The sequence below is a fragment of the Microtus pennsylvanicus genome, chromosome X (genome assembly GCF_037038515.1).
Source record: "Microtus pennsylvanicus isolate mMicPen1 chromosome X, mMicPen1.hap1, whole genome shotgun sequence".
NCBI lineage: Eukaryota > Metazoa > Chordata > Mammalia > Rodentia > Cricetidae > Microtus > Microtus pennsylvanicus.
The window spans coordinates 32499457-32511012 of record NC_134601.1 but is presented as its reverse complement, the minus strand read 5'-3'; the positions used below and the strand labels follow the sequence as shown (position 1 = coordinate 32511012).

General features: G+C 39.9%; 1 pseudogene; it reads right to left on the bottom strand.

Moving 5' to 3' along the window:
* Positions 1-6164: 6164 nt before the first annotated feature.
* On the bottom strand, positions 6165-7530 carry LOC142841558 (18S rRNA aminocarboxypropyltransferase-like; annotated as a pseudogene).
* Between the last annotated feature and the right edge of the window lie 4026 nt (positions 7531-11556).

The window sequence follows — 11556 nt, the reverse complement described above, 5'->3', positions numbered from 1 at the left end:
AAAAACACCACAGGGCCTATAGAAGAGCACCCTCTCTCTATAGGCAGGGTGTTGAAGCCTGACTGACTCTGGTCCAGGCAAATCAGAAGCAAGAGAGGGTGGAGGCCACTCTGAGTGGTCTCTCATGGTGGGGACCACTGATGAGTGGTCCAAAAGAAAAGAAAGGAAAAAGAAAAATCTGAGGACCCCAGGTCCCCAGTCGAATGTACCACACAGCGTGTACAGTGCTAGTGCAGGAAAACTGACCCTGCTGGTGTGCATAGAAGTTGGCGTTCAAGCAGATAGAATGCAGAGTTGTTGTAAAGAAACCTGGTTCCCAAGCCCAGGGTTCTACATTTCCTCAGTCGGCCTACCCACAGGTAGGAGAGAACATGGAGACATCCTGGCCAAGTCATAAGCACCAATGTAATGGTAAAATAAAATTCTGCAGGTCCCCGAGGAATGCAGCGGCAGAAATGTTGCAGGTCCCCAAGTGACAGTAGTGGGCAGTAGTCCATGATACCATGCTGTAGGTCCCTGAGTGGTAGCAGGCAATGGGCAAGGGGGTCCCGAGACCATGGAAGGCCATGAAGGCAGCTGGATACAAGGCAAGTAGCCATGTGGCAGGTGAGAGACCAAGATGGATAGGCATGCCATTCAGAGGAAGTGGGTATTTATTTAGTGGGATATGAAAGGAAAGGGGAGAATGGGGAAGAGTAGAGAGAAACAGGGGGAGGAGAGGAGCCATGGCAGCAGCTACCTCTTTGGGAGAGAGCTAGAAAGGAAGAGAGCTCAGGCCAGAAGCAAAAGGAAGATCTGCCTGCCTCAGCAATGGATGGGGGAGGGAGTGGGTGTGACTTGTCTTTTAAAGGAACAGAACAGACCATTACACAAAGCATAACCAGAACAGTTATTTGTTCTAATACTTGAGACATCAAGCCATTAATTCCCGAGCAAAGCATTTGATGTTTGAGGACAGTGAACACACCCTAGACCAATTATCTTAAAGGCAGCCACACCCTAAGTCAAACCTCCTAAAGAAATAGAGAAAGCATACTTGAATTTTCTGACCTTTGGTCAGGGTGGAGAGGATCCACCTCTATGGGTCATCTAAAATACTGAGTAACCGAGTAACCACACCCTAGGTTAGGATATCTTGTTTTGTAGCCACATCTGTAGCCACATCTGTAGTCAACACTTTGAAAGAGCAACAATAAACTCAAACTCTCTGATCTTCAGACAAGGAATAGGCTCAAATTTTTGGGTTCCCACATTTACCTTCAACACAATATGCTTTTACATGAAGATGGAGATGAAGACTAAACCCATGGTGACAAATATAGATCCTGACTACTGCTTGTGCAGAAGGAAAGTAGACACTACTGAGAGGAACCTGAAATAGCTGAGTCACCATTTACTCTATCGTTTTTCTTGTTTCTGTGTCCTCAGATGACATCTGTAATGTAAGGGCTTCTGCAATCTCAGATTCCACAAAGCAGAAGTTTCAAAAAATTTTAAACTATGAACTCCTTCAAAACCCCTAAATATGTAGTATTGCTTATACTGTGTATATATATATATATAGGAAATTTGAGGAAGGTAAATTATAAATCTGATGTGGGATTCCCCTCTGTATGCTGTGAATGCCATTAGTTAATAAAGAAGCTGTTTTGGGCCTGTGATAGGGTAGAGCAGAGCTAGACAAGAAAAATTAAAGTGAATGCTGGGAGAAAGAAGGTAGAGTCAGAAAGAAGCCATGTAGCCCCACCAGAGACATATGCCGGAACTATACCCACAACCTCGTGGCAAAACACAGATTAATGGAGATGGGTTAATTTGAGATATGAGTTTTCCAGAAATACGCTTAAGCTATTGGCTAAACAGTATTGCAAAAAATGCAGTTTCTGTGTGATTTTTTCAGGGCTGAGCAGCTGGGAACAAACAAGCGGCCTCCTACTACATAAATCCATGAATTTTGAAATAAGTAGTAAAATAATGAATATAGGGAAATACTAATACTCTTTTCTTCTGGTCTTCTATGAATCATTTAAATATTTCCTAGATATATGAGCATCACTTTAAACATTGTTGCACTAAAGGAAAAATTTTAATTTATTATACTAGTAATTAAATTCTGTAAATACCCCCCACATTACTATACCCATAAACCACAAGTTTCTTGGTTTGGGTTGTTTTATTTTGCTTGTAATTTTTGTTGAAATGGTAGACATTCTTCATATTTATTAATTATGCTTCAAAAGAAGGCAGAATATTTAAAATTATGGCTACCACTGAGAACATGTACTGAGAAATGCATCATTAACAGGTTTTATAATTGTGTGCATATCAGAGTGTACACATATAAACCTGGGTAGTCTAGCCTACTGTAGGTCTAGGCTTATAAGACATGTGCATTCATACATCTGTGTTTGCATATATCTGAAAGTATTATAGGGTTCAACTGAAACAACAGATTAAATCAAGCACAAGAAAAAATATCAGAATCAAGAGTAGGGGTAAGCACGAAGATGCATGAGGCAAAGAATACCATAGCATGGTGTACTGTTTTATGCTTAAAAATTTTTTGGTTCATATAATGAGCATCACATAATGGTTAAAAGTATAGAGCAATAAATTCATCAACTAATATCTATAAATTTTATAACTATCAGGTTCTAGTCATTGCACATAATTATATATGCTACAAATGTATATAGCTACAATGCAGAAAGTTTATTTCATTAGCATCACCAGTAACATGTGAATAAAGCATTGTACTATATAGCATTATAATAGTCATACTAGCACTAATAGGATTTTTTCAGCTGTCATGATAACATGGAACCAGTATTAAACATGTGGCCATTTGTTCACTGAAATGTTTTATATGGCTCATGATTATGCTTATTGTTTATTTGCAGGAAATATATTTAGTGAAGAGTAATGCGCACATATGTGTATATCTATGTATGGTCAGCTTTTCTTTCCTCACTGAGCTCTGTGGCACTAAAAGTTGGTCCCTGTACAGGGAATAATCAGTCTTGGTTGACATACCTCCAAATATGCATACTGAATTACAAAAATTAGTATCTAAGAGAAACTACTTCCAAGTAACAGATGAATTTCAAATAATTTAAAAATATGTGTAGCAATACAAAGTATACAGTTCAGCAAGAAAAAGGCAAACACTTCAGGTTTGGGGCTTTTGAATTTCAAAGCATATAAATTATTTTATTCTGTGTATATGCATATGTGTGTGTTAGGCTATTCACATCGTGGTCAAAGGACAACTTGAGGGGCTTGGTTCTCTTTTTCCACCATGTGGGTTACAGGAGTCTAACTCAGGTCATCAGACTTGGCAGCAAATTTCTTTACTAACTAGGCCATCTTGCCAGTCCCTATTCAGTTTATAAAGTGAAAAATTCAGTGCATTATTCACAGAGCAAGTTATTTTATTGATCAAGAAGCAAATTTTAAAAAAGAAAAGAAACTGCTAGTTAGCTTTTGTTTTCTTGCTGTGACAAATATTGACATCTTAAAGGTGGGAGGATTTATTGAGTTTCGATTTCAGAAATTTTGGTCTATAATCAGTTGGTTCTGTTCTTTCTGGCCTGCAGCAAGGCAGAGCATCACAGCCGAGGGAAATGGAAAAACAAAGATGCTCACTTTATGGTAACAGGAAGCAGGAAGAGAGAGGACAATGAGAGGTTGCTAGATGAAATTCATTATTTAAAAACATGCTCTTGTTTATTTCAATTCTTCGACTTGACCCATTTACTACTGCCTCCACTTAATATTTGCAAATTATAACTTTATTGATGAATTCATCAACTGGCGAAGTTAGTGCCTTCATAAGCTAGTCAATTTTCAGTGATTTGAGGCCCCAGTTGGGGATCAAGCCTTCAAAGATGGGGCTTTTCAAAGGACACTATATTCAAACCACGGCATTACATTTAGTGACCATTATCTTTAGTCCTCAGGGACCTGGCTGCTACTACATCTGCCCTGGAAGAGCTCATATGGGAAAAAAACAGGACCCCCGGTGGGAAGAAGAGAGCAGAGCAGCAGGAGATTGCTGTCGAGATGGTTCCAAGCTGCAACCTCCCTGTAAAACTGGCAATTTCTCAGTGTTTCAGCATGCGATTCAGTAATTACACTTTGAGGAATTTAGCAGCAGCAACAACAAAAAGTATCAAACCATATGTGCAAAGATTCCTTCCTATCAGAAGACTCATATTGGTCTGCCTCATTATAACTTTAATCTGGAACCAAATTTAAATAGGTAAAATAATGCACCACTCACTGATAATATGATGTATCATACATTAATTGATTTATATATGTTAACCCATCTTTGTTTCACTGAAATGAATCCCATTTGATCATAACATGATTTATGAGGCATTATTAAATCCTGTATCCTAATAACTCAAAATGGATAGAAGCAGGTTGTTTGTTTGTTTGTTTGTTTTTAAGTACTTATTGGGGAAGTTGGCCTGTAGTTTTCTTTTTCCAGTATGTCCTCGTCTGGTTTGGGGATAAGTACAAGGCGGAGTTTATAAATTAAGTTTGGAAATATTCCTTCCTCTTCATTAGAAGAATGTGAGAAGAATTAGACTTAAATATTCCTTAAAAGTTCAGTGGAATTCAATAATGAAGCCATTTGGCCAGTGGTTTTTCTTTAAATCACTGATGCAACGTTCTTACTTGATATTGAGCTGTTTGGATTTTCTTTTCCTCCATAATTCCATCTTGTTAGAAATAGCAAAGAATTTATACACTTAGTCCAGGCTATCCAATTGGTTAACTTCAGTTCTTCCTATCAGTCTCTATGGTATTAGAGCTAATGCCTCCTGTACCTCCTGTGCCACCTCTGATTTTACTCATTCAACTTTTCCCTCCTTTTGAGTCAAGATAAAAAATAACCATATTTATACTTTTAAAGAATTAAATCTGAGTCTTATTGACAAGATCCAGTGTTCTTGTAGTCTCTAATCTATTTTTGCTTTAATTTTTATTGTTTCTACCTTTATTCTAACCTTGGTTTTACTTAGTTTATTTCTAGGCTTTGAGGTATAAGTTAGGTTACATATAGATACTGTTTTTTTTTATTAGTATAGGCATTTATAGCTATGTTTTGGAGAAACCTCATGTATTTTGGTATGTGGTTTCCATTTTTGTCTTAAACTTTTTAAATTTCTCAGGATGGAGAGATGGATAAATGGTAAGAAGACTAGCTGCTCTCCCAGAAGACTCAGCTTTGATCTTATAGAAAGGGCATCTAATTACCTCCTGACCTCCTCAGGTACCAGGCATGCGCGGACATACATGTAGACATGTAAAATAAATGGGATTCATTGTTCAATCAAGTATCTTATTCTGCTGTTGTTTTACCCTTTCAGTTTTGTTTTTATATATTTAGGTTTCTTACGTTAGATACATAAATACTTACAAGTGCTATATGTTTCAGTGATGGATTTGTCACATAATAACACTACTTTCTTTGTGTTACCCTGTTTTTCTTTGGTTACCAATGGCATCCCTCACTTGAAACATATTTGGGCCCTTAAAACAAAATCTTTTATAGCAAATGAATAGCTATATCTTATTTTTATCCATTCAGACACTATTTCTTAACTGATGTATGAAACATAAATATTCTACATATTAATGAGGTTGCACTTAAGTCTTGAGATGTGTAGTTGTATAATGTTTATGTGCAGATATAGACATTTTGTAGGATGCTGTGCTTGTTTTGTGGATGCTGTGATCCAAACTTCATGTGTATAGCAAACATTCTTAGCTACTGAGCCATCTCTTCAGACCAATTCTTTTTCTCATAATCTTTTATGTATCTATGACAAATCTGTTTTTGAGTTACTATGTCAGTTACATGAAATAACATGTATTATTGATAACTGTAATTATACCCCCAAACTCTATAGTGCAGATGAAAGTTTTTGTCCCACCTGGTTCCACAGTCATTCAGTCCCAAATAAACACCCAGAGGCTTATATTAAACCACAGCATTTACCCTTTATTTCCTTTTCAAAACAAGAAACTTTAATCTAATCTCCTTTTCTTTTTTTTCTTTTCTTTTTTTTTTTTGGAGGCTCCTTCTTGGCTTTATCAAAAGCTCTAAGGTAGGACTCCAAACAAGGCTGTCACAGAATTGTCCTAACAGGCCTGTCCATCCCCAAGTCCCACAACCACATCTGGACTAATGCACACCAGCTTCAATAATGTGTTTGCAACCTTCAGTCTCTCCGTGGTCTCTTGATTTCTTTCCAGCGTTCAGTGGAGTTTCTGGCCTAGCCCCTTCTGTTTCTGCCTCTTGAGAGCAGCTGCTGTCTCCTCCATTAGCACCAGCTCCTTGTTCCTCACACTCATTACCGTCTTCCCCAGAATCCTCACTGTCGTCCTCAGACTCATCGACATCATCCACCTCAGGGGTGTCCTTGATGTTGGCCAAGTAAGTACCCCTGTTCAGCCTGCAGCACTTCCTCTGGGCCACAGCTGCATACTTATCCAGGAGCTGTCGGTTCAGGTTCAGGAAGCCCTTGCCTGACTTAGACTTTTGAAGCAAAATGACTGCAAGATCTGAAAAGCCTACAGTGCAGAAAGCAGCCGCAAAAGCTTCCACGCAGGAAAGTCTGCAGGGCCGGTCATAGTTTAAAGGGTTGGCAGCCAGGAGGTAAGGCAGGAGCCGCAAATGGCTCCCTCGCATCTTCCCAAAGGGTGTCTTATCCAGTCTGGCCCAGGAGCAGTCTATGACAGCGACCCCTGACTGTGCCACCAGCTGTCTGCCAGAGAGTGTAGGGGAGGTTCTGTCTGCGGGAGACACTTACTGAGTGCCTAGCGGGCTGAGCACCAGACCATCAAATCTTTGGCCCAGTCGCAGGCAGCGTACCAGATCCAGGCAGGCCAGTTTATGGCCTGTGCAGCTCCCGGGGTCACAGTGACCAAGTTCCCACATAGCCAGGGGACAAGACAGCACCGCAGGGCCCCGGCCATCCTGGCCCTTGGCTTCCTCAGGCTGCACGGATGCGCGCAGGGCAGCGCCCACCTCTTCAGCGAAAGCGTCCAGAGAGCGGCAGCGGGGGTGGGGGTGGGGTGGGGGGGGACACGACACACCGAACCCGACGCCCTGGACCTCCGCGCAACCTTCCTGCGGCCCATAGCCCCAGATAAAACTCTCGGCCACAGGGTTTGTTCGTGCAGTGTGCCTCTAATCTCCTTTTCTTTAGCTTTTTATTCTGACCATTATCCATAACAACTTGCAACGAACAACCTAAACAAAGACAAACATCCATAATCCATTTTTTAGAGGGGATGTGGGCACGATTTTCTAGGCTATTTCCTGCTGACTGGGGGCACTGGGTAATCTTTGGGGATCCCTGAGAAAATTTAGGATTATGGTCAAATCCTGACTGGAGTATTCTGTGAGGCTGGATCACCTCAAGCAGACACCTTGAGGCTGTTCTGGATATAGAACTCAGAGGAAACTGCAATATAGACTTTCTGAGACATTGGATCATCCAGGCCATCCATTTTTATCAGAGATTTTTCAGGGGGTATATCTTGATCAAACCTGATTTTTCTTAATCCAGAATGACTCAACAGCCTCTCATTTCCTATGGAAATAAAAGCAGAACCTCTTTCCAAAAGTAACATATCTTTTGCCTTAAATTTTGAAGTCAAGATATTTTTTAAAATATATAGGTTGGGCTCCTAAGAGCCAGTTCATGCACTAGTGATAAATACTGGTTCCACGGCCAGTGGCCTCAGAAACTGCCCAAACCATACAACTGTCACCCATACTCAGATGGCCTGATTCGGGTTCTCCAGTTGTTAGGCTGGAGTCTTGGAGCTCCCACTAGCATTCCCTATGGAAGGACACCTTGCTCAGCCTAGATACAGGGAGGAGGGCCTTGGTCCTGCCTCAAGTGATGGGACAGACTTTGTCAACTCCCCATGGGAGGCCTCACCCTCTCTGAGGAGTGGATGGGGGATGGGATGTTGAGAAGATGGGGGGAGTGGGAGGATGGGAGGGAGAGGGACTAGGATTTGTATGAAAAATAAAATTGCTTTAAAGATATAATAAAAAAATAGAAGCTATATCAGCTGCTGCTCCTTCTTCAGCAGCCAGTCAAACAATTCAAAGACAACACAATAACATATAGTATCATATATATATATATATATATATATATATATATATATATATAGTCATCTGTAAAGAGGGAACATGGGTTACAGAATTGCTTCCATCAGATTGGCATATATATATATATATATATATATATATATATATATATGCTATTTAGAAGTTTTTACTCTGAATCTGTCTTTACTGTATATCTCTTTTTCTGACCACATGAGTCTTTAATCTGCTAAGTGGCATGGCTAGGATTCTAGGTCCAAGAAGCATGCTGTTGACTACCCATAAACACTGTTTAAGTGTTTGGTAGCAGGACTTCTTAAAAGAACGGTGTGAATTTTGTTACTAATGCTGAGTCAGGAAGCCTCTCTTAAAGGAGCCATACCTCTGTTTGCCTCTAGCAAACAGAGCCCACCTGAGAAAATGCTGCTATCAAGAAGCTGTGCTTGATTCTGTTCTTTTGTGTCTAGAATCCTTACCCAAGCTCTCTCAGGTTTTATATGGATGTAGTTGCCTAACATTGGGCACCATTTGTAGAGGGACGTTTCTGTCCTATCTGGTCCCACAGCCATTCAGTCACAAATAAACACACAGAATCTTATGTTAATTATAAACTGCTTGGTCTATTATCTCAGGCTTATTATTAACTAGCTCATGCAACTTAAATTAACCCATAATTCTTGTCTATGTTTAGCCACATGGCTTGGTACATTTTCTCAGTAAGGCATTCTCTTCTTGCTTCTTCTGTATCTGGCTTGCAACTGCATCTCTGCCTTCCCTCCTCCCAGAATTCTCCTAGTCTGATCACCCTGCCTATACTTCCTGCCTGGATACTGGCCAATCAGCATTTTAGTAAATCAATATGAGTGACAAATCTTTACAGTGTACAAGAGCATTTTCCCACAGCACTATAGTTTAATTTTTCTCCAATTTATGTTTTAGGAACTTGTTTTGATTAGTTTCTATGAGCTTGACACAGTTATAGTCATCTGGGAAGAGGGAACATGGATTGCAGAATTGCTTCCATCAGATTGGCCTATTGACAAGACGGTGAGGGCATTTTCTTATTGAATGATATATGACGGCCCTGCCCACTATGGGTGGTGCCACCCCCAGACTGGTGGTCCTGAGCTGTATAAGAAATCAAGCCTTGGGGAACAAGCCAGCAAGCAACATTTCTCCTTGTCTCTGCTTCAGTTCCTGCCTTGGTTTCTGTTGTTGGTGGATTGTATCCTATAAGATAAAATAAACACTCTCTTCCCCATTTGTTTTTGGTGATAGGTTTTTATCACAGCCACAGAGAAGCAAACTAGGATAGGGAAGTAATTCTTAGATTCTTTGATCACGCTGAAATATTGGCTGTATTCCACATTTGGGTAAGAAGGTTTCTGGCCAAGATTTGTAGTCAGTTGACCATGACAGACCTAACATGAAGTTAGACAAAGCTGAGATCTGAAATCTAAAATCAGGTGGCACTACAAACTCAGCTCTCCAATTGTGTGGGTTTTCAGACTTTGATCTGCAATTAACTGAGGTCACTGACTACACACTTGCTCTGGCATGGGGAATGATCATTAATCTGATTAGGTTATAGGATGGGTTTGATGACAAGACTGGACTTTAAACTGGGTTATCTGGCCAGGCAGTGATGTCCATTGGGCTATCACAGATGAATGAATTTGCTGGTCTGATGTCTTAGTTGGATGAGGCCAAAGGTTACTCTCCTCAATTGATAGGAGCTACTAGTTTAGCTTTGTGATGGTACATAGCTGTAAGCTAATCTCCACAGCTGGGCAGGGTAACAGTTTATTCTCTATGATCAGATGGGGTTATAGGCCATGTTTCCTACTTAAGTTGTGTCTCTGGCTCAACTATATACTCCTGCAGGGTCTGGACTCTGAGGCTGGCAGAGTTACTATATACTCTTTGGTCAAGTAGATTGGAGAGTTCTTTGACTTGATTCCCTTTAAATCAAAGGCTCGTAATAAGGTTTGTAGCTTGGCAAGAATACTGGCTAGGGATTCAAGCTAGACAAAACTGTCAACCCAACTGGGTTTCTTAGACTATTGGAACAACTGGTTCAGTTCCTTGATGAAGTAGAGCTATTGGCTAGGCTATCCACCAGCAGGAAGGTGGTGTCACTACCCAAAACCTGTGAGCTGGTTTCTGTGAGCCCCACCTCTCCTCTTTGTTTCTAGTTGTGCCCAGTGACTTAACACTACAGGATCCCCCAGTAATCTCCAATAGACAACATATCCTTTTGTCTTTACTTCCTTTCACCCATCATCATTTTAAAATGACATGTTTTGGACGTACCAAGATTTTGTTCCTAAACTTAAGTCTGGATGTTATCCAGTGTGGATATAACATAATATGTATATTCACTCACTGATTAATGTTTGGGCCATTTCCATTTGGGGCTATGAAAATTTGTTGTATATGTGCTATATGCATTTCCTTTATATATCTAAGAATACAACTTGTGAATCATAAAATGAATCTATTTTTTATATTTTATGTCAAGCATGTAACAAATATCCTGTTATAGTGCATCCTAAAAGCAGGACAATTAGTCTGGACATTTGAGTTTATGCTGCTTCTTCTCTGGAACTCTTTCCATTGTGAGTGTAAGTTTAGGCATAGAATACATAATAACTTAGTCCTGTATATTTTGTGATCCCATATATCTTATCTATTCCCTTTGTCTCACAACTTAGTAGAAGTTCTTATCTGGAGATGAACTATATTTATACTACCAATTCATTTTGATTCTGTCCATTTCTTTGCATTGACTGATGATATTTTCATGATACTGGCACAAATCAGAGGTCTAAAAAAGTTCTTTGGCATTTTAGTTTAAATTGTTATACTTTATAACCCATACAATATGCCAAGACCACTGATATAAAAGACAAGGGGACCATAGCCAAGTCACTCTAGGCACTGGAAGGATGCATATCTAGATCAGCCAAGTGTTCAACTGTCAAACAACACACATATATCCAAGTGAACCCAGCCACAATCAGGAAAACCTCTTCAAGTAAATTTAACCAAACCGCACACCTGCAGGATGGTATTTTAAAGGCCTTTAATATATTTACTTAGGTCATTTCTAATTGTTTTATCTATGCAGCATTTCATGGTAATATTAACAGATACAAAATGCTATGCTAACTTGATACATCTTTAGAAAAGGTGCTGGAAATGAGTTCCTTTGGATGATATGAAGCTAAGGTTAAGAAAATACTTTTTTGATTTTTTAGCTGTTCTGAAATTACCTCTGTAGACCAGCCTGGCCTCAAACTCACAGAGGCCTGCCTCTGCCTCCTGAGTGCTGGAATTAAAAACATACACCACCATCGCCTGGCTAAGAAAGTACATTTTAAATAAGTGTGACAAAGACTTTGTAAGCATAG